The sequence below is a fragment of the Octopus sinensis genome, linkage group LG10 (genome assembly GCF_006345805.1).
Source record: "Octopus sinensis linkage group LG10, ASM634580v1, whole genome shotgun sequence".
Lineage (NCBI taxonomy): Eukaryota > Metazoa > Mollusca > Cephalopoda > Octopoda > Octopodidae > Octopus > Octopus sinensis.
Genome location: NC_043006.1, coordinates 34013786 through 34026753, shown reverse-complemented (window position 1 = coordinate 34026753; position 12968 = coordinate 34013786). Strand labels below are relative to the sequence as shown.

At 37.2% G+C, this 12968-nt stretch overlaps 1 protein-coding gene and 1 long non-coding RNA gene across 3 annotated transcripts in view; one reads left to right on the top strand and one right to left on the bottom strand.

The window, feature by feature from the left end:
* LOC115216595 (5'-AMP-activated protein kinase subunit gamma-1) overlaps positions 1–12968 on the top strand; it is a 764404-nt gene that overhangs the window by 185375 nt on the left and 566061 nt on the right. The gene's annotated exons all lie outside the window — the stretch shown is intronic.
* Positions 1–12968, bottom strand: part of LOC118765086 — a 28666-nt gene that overhangs the window by 4355 nt on the left and 11343 nt on the right. Inside the window, exon 2 of the long non-coding RNA XR_005000936.1 lies at positions 1823–1949. This is a non-coding gene — a long non-coding RNA (uncharacterized LOC118765086). The remainder of the gene's footprint in view (positions 1–1822; positions 1950–12968) is intronic.

Here is a 12968-nt window from a genome sequence, read left to right as displayed (position 1 = left end):
CCTCCTTAACCTGCTTCCTCCATCTGTGGCGATGACAGGCATTGTTCTCCCAGTCAGTGTCCTGCATATCAAAGGCCTTTAACGAGGACTTGACACAGTCCTTAAATCGCAGCCTTGGTTTCTGCCGGAGTCTCCTTCCATTCACAAGTTCTCCATAGAGCATCTGCTTAGGAATCCTTCTATCCTCCATTCTAATAAGGTGTCCAATCCAACGCAACCGATGCTTGTGTACCATCGCCTCAATACTCAAGATATCAGCTGTCCTCAGGATCTGTGTGTCTGGAATTTTTGAGGTCCAGCCAACATTGAGAATGTGTCTGAGACATCTCTGATGAAAACGTTCAAGGACCCTGACCTGACATTTGTACAGAGTCCATGTCTCACATGAGTAGAGAAGCGATGTCAGTACACAAGCACGGTACACAGCAACTTTTGTTCTCCTTGCAATGCCATGTTGGGACCAGACACGAGACTGAAGAGACCGGAAGGAATTAGTTGCTCTCTGCAACCTGAAAGATATTTCCTCATCCAGGGAGCAAGAACGGCTGAGTGTGCTGCCCAGGTAGACAAATTTGTCTACTAGCTTCAGAATCGTTCCTTCAACCAAGATAGCTGGTTCTATATATGGATTTCCTGGTGCAGGCTGGAACATTACAACAGTCTTGTCCAGGCTAATGCTGAGTCCAAATGCAATTCATGAGTATTTGCATGTCAAGGTATATGACGTTGTGGTTAGGAAAGAACTTCAGACTTGCTTGTCCAGCATTGAAACTGCTGCAGGATGGGAAGATTTTCAAGACCAGGTTGCTCAAAGTGCAGCCGAAACACTGGGGTATGTTACTGCCAGACACAGAGACTGGTTTGATGAGAATGATGCTGAAATTTAACGACTATTAGTGGTGAAGCTCCATGCCCACAGTGTGTTGCTGCACAGAGAACTATGAAATGAATATGAAATCCATATCAGAACATCTCTATGTAAAACGAACCTTCCCAAGCCCAAGCCCAGTGCAAAGCAGATTCAATAAAACTGAAGAATCATTCTGACAAAGGAGGTATTAAAGCAGATCATTTGCTATTTAGAAACTCTCTTTCCAGTTCATACACACATAAACACACTTTGTTGTAATGTGGTGTCGGATGAACTGTTTTAGCAAATTATTGCTAAAACAACTTCAAAGCATGACCAACAAATGTACAGAAGATTATTTTAGTCACATAGATTTGTATTTGTGGTTTGATACTGTAAATGTGAATATATTTTTTACTTGTGTCTCAGGAGGTCATTATGCCAAAAATAAACACATGCACTGATTCTGTTTCACTTCTTCATCATTTTCTTTGACAAATGGTTAACTATTTAGCCAATTAACTAATTGACAGATTAATTGTTTGGTCAATCAATCAATCAATCAGGTTTGTCAAAGGCCTTCTGTCATCATTCATGACTGGGAGTAGAGAGGGAGAATGCTATTGATACGGTTGCAAACACCAATGGAATTTCTTTCACAAACCTAAATCATTGATTGACTGAAAGATTAATTAAACAATCGACTACTTAACTGATTAAATAATTCATCAATAAACAAATAATGATAAATGAAGTGAAACAGAACCAGTGTGTATTTATTATTGGCAAAATGACCCTTCCAAAAGTCAACAAAATCTGCATCAACAGATGAATTCATATCATGTGTTGATTTGCAAACCAAATACAAAAATGAATAAATTAATTTCAATTTGATATTCATACATGCAATAGTTTTGCTTAACTGTATCAAATTAAATGTAGAGTCTGTATAAAATAAGCATTTTTCTTAACTGTTTAAAAATCCAAACTTCATTTAATGGAAGCTGCTTGGTTTAATGATGCCTTTGATTCAGATTCATTCAGCCAATCTTAATTATGAGAATAACGATTCTTCATCTATTACAACAAGTTCAATGCACTGAAATAAAAAAAAACTAAAAAAAACAGAATAAGTTTCCTAATTAGTCAGTGAGAAAACTGAAGTAAATCTGCAAGTTTACTTTTACCATTCCATTTGATTATTGTAAATCCTTTAATTAAAAGTGTATTGGATGTTGGAATCAATGTGAAGAATTTGATCAACCTTAAACATTCAGTCATTCAAAAAAAGTTGAAGGCAAGCGTAGAAGAATTACTCAAGTGGAATTGGTAGCTTGCAAGTATTGGAATTAAGGTATATTGGAAATATCCTGACAATTGGATCACACTGAAAAAAGACTTAGTCATTCATAAAATGTCAAGGTAACATGATAAGGTAGTAATAAGGAATAAATTTGTGTATGTGTGCATGTGTATATGTGTGTGTGTGTGTGTAAATTATGTATAAGTATGTATATTATGTATAGAAAGTCCTTGGTACACTATAAAATATTTGAAAAAGATGAACAGAAATGGTTTTTCTCATAATTTTTCCACAATTATTAGGTGTGGTGGCTGAGTTCCTTTTGAGTGTTGGGCCTCACAGAGGCAACAACCAAAACCTTTGGCATTATGTCCTGCTTGAGAAGACACTTCAAGCCGAGCAAAATTGCAGTTGTGGCAGATACTGGTATCATGCAATTGGCACTGTGCTGGTGGCACGTAAAAGCACTCCGGTATCACACAAATGGCACCTGTGCCAGTGGCACGTAAAAGCACCCATTACACTCTCGGAGTGGTTGGTGTTAGGAAGGGCATCCAGCCATAGAAACCATGTGAAATCAGAGTGGAGTCTGGTGCAGTCTTCCAGTGTGCCAGCCCAGTCAAAGTGTCCAATCCATGCCAGCATGGATAACGGATGTTAAATGATGATGATGATGATAAATATATAATGTCCATATACACATGAATAATGGATGTACACATGTATGTACATATAGTAATATATATATATATATATATATATATATATATATATATATATATATAGTGGTGATGAGGTGTGTGTATGGACTCTCAAAGTACAAAGTGAGTAGAAGTGAATGGGAGAGGGTGAGTGTACATGAGTAGAGGTTCCAAGAGTGAATTGGAGCATGAGATATGAGGAATGGATGAAGGAAAGAATAGAGTGAAAGAAGTGTTGATTGATGATACATAGGGAAAGTGGGAGAAGAGTAGGTGACAACTGTAGAGATTGGATAAGGCTTAGGGGTGGATGTAATGCATGGTCGATAATAAGTTGGGGGTGACCAAGGGTGCAGGAAAGTTGGGTATATTGCAAAAATGATGGGAGGGGAGATGCAAGTGTAGTGCATGGCGAGAGTAAGAGGCGTATGGTGGCTGGTGGGGGATGTGAAATATGGATGGAGAGAATAATATTAATGATGAGGGTTGCATATTAAGTGAAATGGAACCGGGTAGTGAGAAAGACTAGTGGTATCAAGGAAAAGCTGAGAGATAAAGGGTGGTGGGGTGTTTTAAGGGAGAGATTAAGCAAAGGGTATAGTAATACACACACACATAAATATATATATATATGTACACACACACCTGTACACATGCATGCATGCACACATACATAAACAGAGCACAACCAAATCTAGTTTTGCCAAGTTGGTCCTTTTGAAGAGTGCATCTTGCCAGTCATCCACATCCTTTGTCATCACCTCTGCAAGATTCAATGTCCTAAGTTTGGTTGCCATTCCATCATCCCAAATCTTCCCTCTTCTCCCTATTCTGCAAGCTCCATTCACATTAAGTGATCACCACTTCTTTATATAACTGTCTCCATCCATACACACCCCTATCCAAACCAACACAATCTTCTTTCCTGCATACTACATCTGATTCCTCTCAAGTTCAGTTTTTCTCTCAGCACTATGTCTTTCAGTCACACTTGCACTGCACATCCAATGGAGCATGCTGGCTTCGATTCTTTCCAGTCTTTTCAAGTCCACTGCATTTGACCTATTAAGTCCCAGAGTACTTAAATTTCTGAATATTACTTTTAATTTTTACAGATGATTGAAAATAGGTTAAAATGGAAAAAAATAATTATTGAAACTCCTTTACTTCAAGTAGAAATGGAAATACTCGGTGTCCCTATAAATAGGACACTGAGACAATGTGATATAGCTTATTTAAGGTTTTCATTTAGTGTCCTATTTATAGGACAATGGGACTTAATGGGTTAAAGCCCATGTATCTCACTACCATGCAGCATTACAATCCTAACACAAGCATCATACAATCTGTCCTTCACTCTCATGGAAAAGATCTTTGTTGCTAGTAGGAGTTAAAGCTCCCTGAACTTTTTCTAGCCTGTTCTTACTCTGGCTACCTTACTTTTAGAACTATCACCTTACTCGTTATGTCACGTAGGTAACAAAAGCTATCGACTAACTTTAGCAACCTACAAGTAATGACTGAGGATTGAACCTTGGTGAACTAACTTCGTGCTAGATTTGTCACTGACATTGTTGACTCCCATTTTACTTACTGCATTTTTGTACATAGCTTGTACAGTCTTCAGGAGCTACTGATCCACTCCTAGTTTTCATAGTAACTATCAAATTACAGAACATGGGACCCTGTCAAACATCTTCTCCAAATCAATGAAAGCCAGAAGTAATGGATTAATACATATATACATTCATACATATATACATACACGTTTTATGAGATACTTGTATGTATGTCTGTAAATATATATATATATATATTTGATATATGCATGTGCTTCTGTATGTATGTATGTATGTATGTATGTATGAATGTATGTGTGCATGTGTATGTTTGTTGGTATGTGCATGTATGTGTATTTGCATGCACTTGCACATACACCTGGAGATGCACACCCACACACACTCTTAGATATAAATTTTGATTAATACTTTTGGATGGAATTCAAAGAATTTAATTTTGTTTTCCATTTGGAATGTTTTCCAGTTTTCTTTCTATTTTTGACCCATCTGAAGCAGCTGGTGGGATTTTCGCTATTTTTGGTCATAACCATTATCTTTTGCTAATTTGTGCTGTTTTCCTTGAAGTTGTTATGTGAGATGCCTTTGTGGTCGGAGATGTTGTTGTTGCTGCTGTCGTTGTTGTTTAGCCCCTGGTTAATAAGATCAAAAATATTCAAGACACATCTATGATGTCTTTTTGTTCTCAGGTAGGATATAGCTCCAACCATGACCACCAATATCCAATAAATCATTCCCTGCCGCATCTCTCCACTTTATGGTTTAAGTCGCTAGGGCAGTGGTTTTCTATCTTTTGTGAGAAACTGGAAATTAAAAAACATGACTTAAGATTAAATCTTTATTTTTTTTTTTACTGTTTCAATCATTGAACAGGACATACTGGTTATGGAAGACATAAATAGTGTATCAATATTAGTCAGAGATTGGCAATGCAAAGACGTTCAGATATAAACACATACATGCAAATGCACACGCACACACAAACACACATACATGTGTGTGTATGTATCATCATCATTTTAATGCTTGTAGCTTTTTCCGTGCTTGCATGGACCAATGGATCAAATGAGTGTGTAGGAAAACAAACTTTTTCCCACTTGCAAACACGCTTCCCAATGGGGGTAATAATCTCGATGTCTGTTAGACAACAAACCCATGACCCAACAATCTGGACCCCAATGTCCAAATTATTAGACTATGGGCCCTTTGTCAGCTACCCAACAAAGGTACGTTATCCAATCCAGAAAGATGATAAAGCTGACCGTGACAAGATTTGAACTCGGATTTCAAAAGCCAGTTGAAATACTGCAAAGTGCTTCATCTGATGTTTCTTCCAATTTGTTGTCTATCTTATTAATCAGGGAACTGGTTTGAAAGCAAGAACAATGGTCTTTCAGATCATTTCATTAGTAACAGTCATGAGAGAGTTGCTTTTAAATTTAAATTTAACTTTGAACACTGCCAAAATATATTGATGAAGGATAAATTCTGAAGCAATTGTCTGATTATAGCAAGAAAAATAAAATCCATACCTGGACAAAAATAATTCTTAATCTGTTGGCAGCATAATATATATATATATATTTGCAGGGAGAGAGGGGGAGAGAGGGGGAGAGAGAGAGTGAGGCTGTGAATAGGGAAATCATTACCCATTAAAAGTTGGAAAAATAAAAATGGTTCCTAAACAAAATAAAATTATCAGAGAAAAAGCAATCCTAGAACCCACATGTATGTGTGTGTATATATGCATACATATGTGGATGTGTGTGTGTGTGTATATATATATATATATATATATATATATAGAGAGAGAGAGAGAGAGAGAGAGAGAGAATGCATATATACATATATGGATGGATGGATGGATGTACACAGGCATACATAGATATACATATGTACATAAATACAGGTTAAATGGCTGAGAACATAGAATTTGTGAGTTGATGTTCTCAGCAGGTATTTTCATTGTGTTTCTAAGAAAGATATGATGTGGAATGGATAGTATTAATAGTCAGTTGATAATGTCATACACACATACAGGACCACAGATCGTCAAATACACACACACACATATATATATATATATATATACATTCGAGCATGATCATTACCAGCGTCGCCTTACTGGCACTTGTGCTGGTGGCACATGAAAAAACATTCAAGCGAAGTCATTGCCAGTACCGCCGGACTGACTCCTGTACAGGTGACATGTAAAAAAACACCATTTGAGCGTGGTCATTGCCAGTACCGCCTGAATGGCTCTCATGCTGGTGGCACGTAAAAGCACCCACTACACTCTCGAGTGGTTGGCATTAGGAAGGGCATCCAGCTGTAGAAACACTGCCAGATCAGACTGGAGCCTGGTGCAGCCATCTGGTTTGCCAGTCCTCAGTCAAATCGTCCAACCCATGCTAGCATGGAAAGTGGACATTAAATGATGATGATGGTGATTATGAATGTATACATGTAATAGGGATTTACAAATACAGGCAGATATCTTATCAGCACTCTGAAGCTATCCAAACTTGGCTAACTATATCGATCAACAGGTGTAGCACTACACAAAAAGCACCCAGTACACACTGTAAAGTGTTTAGCATTAGGAAGAGCATCCAACTATAGAAGCCATGTCAAAACAGACAACTGGAGCATGGTGCAACCCCTGGCCTAGCCAGCTCCTGTCAAACTGTCCAACCCATGCTAGCATGGAAAACTGACATTAAATGATGATGAGGTGGAGTTCATAAAATCCAAATATAATTTACATCTGTCGTTGTGCTCCTAGTTTGTTTAGTAAATCCAAAGTTCACTTAGGAAAAGCTCCAAAATTCCAGAGCATATTAGAAAGACATTAACTAGAAAGAATAACAATAAATTTTCAATACATGATTACACTGTAAAAAAAAAAAAAAAAAAAAGCCAACACGTGTTTCTGCTATGTAAGTATCTTTGGATATAATAATTCATTGGTACAAAATACAAATCAATCCATATCGAATCAATTGTGATATCAGATTTTTCACAAAAATTTATGCTAACAAAAACTGTTAAAGGCAACCCACTCACATGGAAATCAAATGAAATCTGAAATTTTAGTATCAATACAGGGAACTAATCAAATATATATTGATGCTAAAATTCCAGTCGTTGTTTGATTTCCATGCAAGTGGGTTGCTTTGAAAAAAATTTTATGCTAGCATAAATTTTTGGATATATCTTATAAAACAATTGATTTGATATGGACTAATTTGTAAACTTGTGCCATTGAATTATTTTTAAAGATGCTTACATAATCGAAACACGTGTTGGCTTTTGGTATGGTGTAATCCTGTTTTAAAGATGTGCTGTTCTTCATTCTAGTTAATGCCATTATATATTGCACCCCCCACCACCACCACCACTGACATACACACACATACCACATAAAAATATACATTCTTAAACTGAAACATACACAGTCGTATAAAAACCTACAGGTCTGTGTGCAGACACATATATAGATGCATATATACACTTAAAAACAAATATACACAAATATGTACACACAGATATGTACACACACATATAGATGCATAGATTTGTGCACACACATACACATCTCTCTGATACAACTAGACATTTATTAAGAATTTCATATGTTCACCAGCTATCCCATTTATTCACTCATTAAGGGCAACATGTAGGATGGTGGAGAGTGATGGGTAGTTTAGAACATTGTGTGATGAGAGGAGCAGCAATGGTGATGAAAATTCTGGGTCAATAAACAATTTCATTTTTATCTGTCTTTCATCAGCCCAAGCACATCATGGTATGCCAATTCTACAGAATTCAGAACTAACAATGAAAGCCAGTAAATTTGAGGGGTGGGCATTAACTTATAACATTAACCTGTTGATTGACTGGTACTTTATTTTATCAACTCCAGAAGAATGAAAGGCAAAGCTGTATCTTCCAAGTTATCCTCTTATTAGCTGTTATAATGGTAGCTACATTGAGCGTAGTGGAGTAGTATAACTTAATGATATTCCTATTGAAAATACCATCATATCTACGTTACAGAGGATACTTATTTTCAAAAGGTACGCCTCAGAATTGTTCTAGTCCACCACACATACACAGATAAATGCACACACACACACAGATACATGCACACACACACACACACACACAAACGCACATTGCATGCATGTGTGTGTGTGTGTGTGTGCAGTCATTTCATCCTAGTGAGGAATGAATTTAACATATAAATAGTTGTAGGAAATACCACGTGGTATTTTGTCTCATGATTCTGGCAATCCATCTTCCATTAATGATGAGGATAATGGCCATGGTGGTGATAGTGATGGTGGTGGTCATGGCAGTAGTGGTAGTAACGAGGATGATACTGTAGTTAGTTGTGATGATAGCGGCGGGTATGGAATTGGCAGCAGGGGTGGGGTGGAGGCAGCAGCAGTTGAGATGATGATGGCTGTAGTGATGATGATGGTAGCTGCAGCAAGGATGATGATGGTGGAGAGAGTGGTGGTGGTGATAACAATTTCTAATTTAGGCACAAGGCCAGCAAGCTTTGAAGAGAAAGGTTGATTTATTATAATATCACTCTAGTTTCAAATAAAATTATCTATCAAGTTATAAATAATTTATTGAAGAGATAAGCAATTAAATGAAGTGATAGATAAATAAATAATTAACATGAAATTAAAAATTAATAAACTCTGAATTCTAACACTTATAGATTAGATTAATTCGGATTACTCCATGACTGTGTGTGTGTGTGTGTGTGTGTGTGTGCATGCACAGTCACATGTGTTCATCTATAAGAGAGGGGGGGGAGAGAAAATAAAAAGATATGATCTATTTGTATATTGATCTGTGTGCATGCATTTGTGTGTGTGTGTGTGTAAGTGTATGTATCTTTGTACGTGCACATGTGTGTGAGTGTGTATGAAACTAAAAGTTAATGAGTAACACGTATTTATATTCAGGTGCATGGAGAGTGAGGCATGGGCAGAGTATGTCTGAGCCTATAGACGTGTGTGTGTGGGTGCATGCATGCCTAACTATATATACATATATATAAATATACATACATACATGTACACACACACACACTCATGTGTATGTATACATATATAGCATCATTTACTATCATGTATATATGTATGTGTGTGTGTGTATATATATATATATATATATATATATATATATACATACATGCATATGCATATGGTGGGGGTGTATGTATTGACAAACAGACAGACAGATACTTTAAATGGGTACACAGAAAGGTGTGACATTACTTAAGAAATTAGGTATGACTGAAATACTCTACACTCCATTCCTATCCTCAACACATTATTATATCTCTAGAAAAGCTGCTGTGCAGAATCCAAGCTATCATATAAAAGAAATATAACTGTATTTTATGCTTTGTGGAATGTATACATGTTTCAGTAAGCTAATTGTTATTACACAAGCTGGTTGGCCATATTATGCAATAACAGTTAACACACTTCTTCAGCATTATCATCAAAAATACAACACAAAAAAAATTGTAATGCCTTGTATGCAAATTATAATATCAATATGCAAATTGAGTGCTGTTTGGTTAATGTAACAGAACGGCAGATGGAGGAAGTGAGAGGGTAACGATGTACAAGACAGAAATGAGATAGGTTGGAGATAAAAAGGTTGTCAAGGTCTAAGCCTTCACTCACTTGTACTCTGGTGGACCAATACACTCTTGCACATGCTTGCAAAGGTACACATAGGCTTATTGGACTTATATAGTAAGAAGGGAAAGAAGAGCAACATGAGGTGCGGGGGGGGGGGTGAACTCCAAACAACATTGTATCACTAGTAAGAACAATAGTTACAAACAACAATAATATCAATAATAAAATAATGATAATAATAATGATTTGAAATGTTGGCACAAGGCCAGAATTTCTGGGAGAAAGGTAAATCGATTGCATCAGTCTTAGTGCTCAACTGGTCCTTATTTTATCAACCCCAAAAGGATGAAAGGAAAAATTGGCCTGAGCAGAATTTGAACTCAGCACATCATCATCGTTTAACATCTGCTTTCCATGCTAGCATGGGTTGGACGGTTCAACTGGGGTCTGGGAAGCCAGAAGGCTGCACCAGACCCAGTCTGATCTGGCAGTGTTTATACAGCTGGACGCCCTTCCTAACGCCAACCACTCTGTGAGTGTAGTGGGTGCTTTTTACATGCCACCAGCACAGGTGCCAGACAAGGCTGGCAAACGGCCATGATCGGATGGTGCTTTTTACGTGCCACCGGCACGGAGGCCAGTCAGGGTGGGTTGGAAGAAATGCTGCTATACATTTATCTCAGCATGGTAATGTTTCTGCTAGCCCCCACACCCATTAATAATAATGGTTTCAAATTTTGCCACAAAGGTAGCCATTTTGGGAGGAGGGGATGAGCCTATTACATCAAACTCAGTGCGTAACTGGCACTTAATTTATCGACCCCGAAAGGATGAAAGGTACAGCTGACCTCAGCAGAATTTGAACTCAGAACATGAAGATGGATGAAATAGCGTTAAGCATTTTGTCCAGTGTACTAACGATTCTGCCTTAATAATAATAACGATGATCATTATTTACATTATTTACATTTGACGGATATTTGTCCTCATCTTGTTTGTTGTTAATACAACGTTTCGGCTGATACACCCTCCAGCCTTCATCAGGTGTCTTGGGGAAATTTCAAACCTGGGTTCTCATTCCTAAGGTATTAGGGCTACTAACCCCAAGATTCCGAGTTCGATTCTAAGCAATGACCTAAATAATAATAATAATAATAATAACAACAACAACGGAAAATACCTTAGGAATGAGAACCCAGGTTTGAAATTTCCCCAAGACACCTGATGAAGGCTGGATGGTATATCAGCCAAAATGTTGTGTTAGCAACAATCAAGATGAGGACAAATATCCGTCTAATGTAAATAATGTAAATAATTCCTCATCTCTTAAATATAGAACTGGATGACGATGATAATATTAGCAAACAAATAATTAATATTTCCAATTTTAGCAGTAAGTTGGTTATCTTTGAAGGTTGTAGTCAATTACATCAAGTCCAGTCTTCAATTGGGACTTATTTTATTGACCGCTGAAAGAATGGAAGTTAAAGTCAACCTGGAAAAAATGTGAACTCAGAATGTAAAGAGAGGAAAAAAAATGCTCAATAAGAGTTTCATAATTAACCCATTAACTAATACAGGTAAACTTAGGCATCCTCGAGATTTAGGAAAATATGTAACATTCACGAGTTGATAAGTTTGAACGGGGGCATGCCTTCCTAATAAACGTAAAAGATTTCTTAGGGGAAGAAGGAGGGAAAAAGAAAGCATATATATAATGTATATACAATGGTGGTGCTCCAGCATGACCGCTGAAATGAGTAAAAGAGTAATTGAAACATATGTCTGTCTGACGAATGCCAACAGGCAGAAATTTCAAAGCCAACTTTGCTCTTCTTGTAAGAGTTTAATAAACATGGGCTCTACTGCAAAATATTGAGTGATTCTTCAGTTTAATGGTGAATCGTTTCAACACAGGCATGGTTGTGTGGTTAGAAGCTTGTGTTCCAACCACATGGTTCAGGGTTCAGTCCCACTGTGTGGCACCTTGGGCAAGTGTCTTCTACTATAGCATCAGGCCAACTATAGCTTTGTGAGTGGATTTGGTTGATGGAAACTGAAAGAAGCCCATCATGTGTGTGTGTGTGTGTATCATCACTACCGCTTCACAACTAGTTTTGGTACCTTTGTGTGCCTGTAACTTAGCAGTTCAAGAAAATGGAATGATAGAATAAGTACCAGGCTTAAGGTAATAAGTTAGGGGTTCAATTCATTCAACTAAAAATTCGTCAAGGTGGTGCTCCAGCAAGGCCACTTGACTGAAACAAGTAAAAGATAAAAGAACTTGATGTAATAACATTTACACACACACACACGTTTGTTTTTATATGCAAGTGTGTGCATTTTGTATATATCAATATATACATGTATGCGTAAATGTGTATGTGTATGAACCTAACAATGTATTGTACTTCGTTTATCAGCAACCCACTTCTGTGTCCTTGTGTAATGATATAGGACATATTTGTGTGTGTGTGTGTGTTCTTTAAATTCAATTCTGCTTTTCTAATTCACACTGTGCTATGCATAAACAGATTATATTTGTGTGTGTGTGTGTGTGTGTGTGTGTGTGTGTGTGTGTGTGTGTGTGTGTATATAGTGATGATTTACAAAACAAACAAAACAGGTGTGTAAACAACAGATGTATTAGTTTAACGCTCGGGAAGTGAGAAAGTCTTTTACGTTTCGAGCTTACGCTCTTCAACAGAGAGGAACACAGAAATAAACAGGGAGAGAAAATAGAAAAAGGTATAGTGGCTAGCGATGACTTGTTTCAGTCATTAGATTGTGGCCATGCTGGAATACCACGTTGAAGAATTGAACCCCTAACTTGTTACCTTAATATATATATATATAAATACA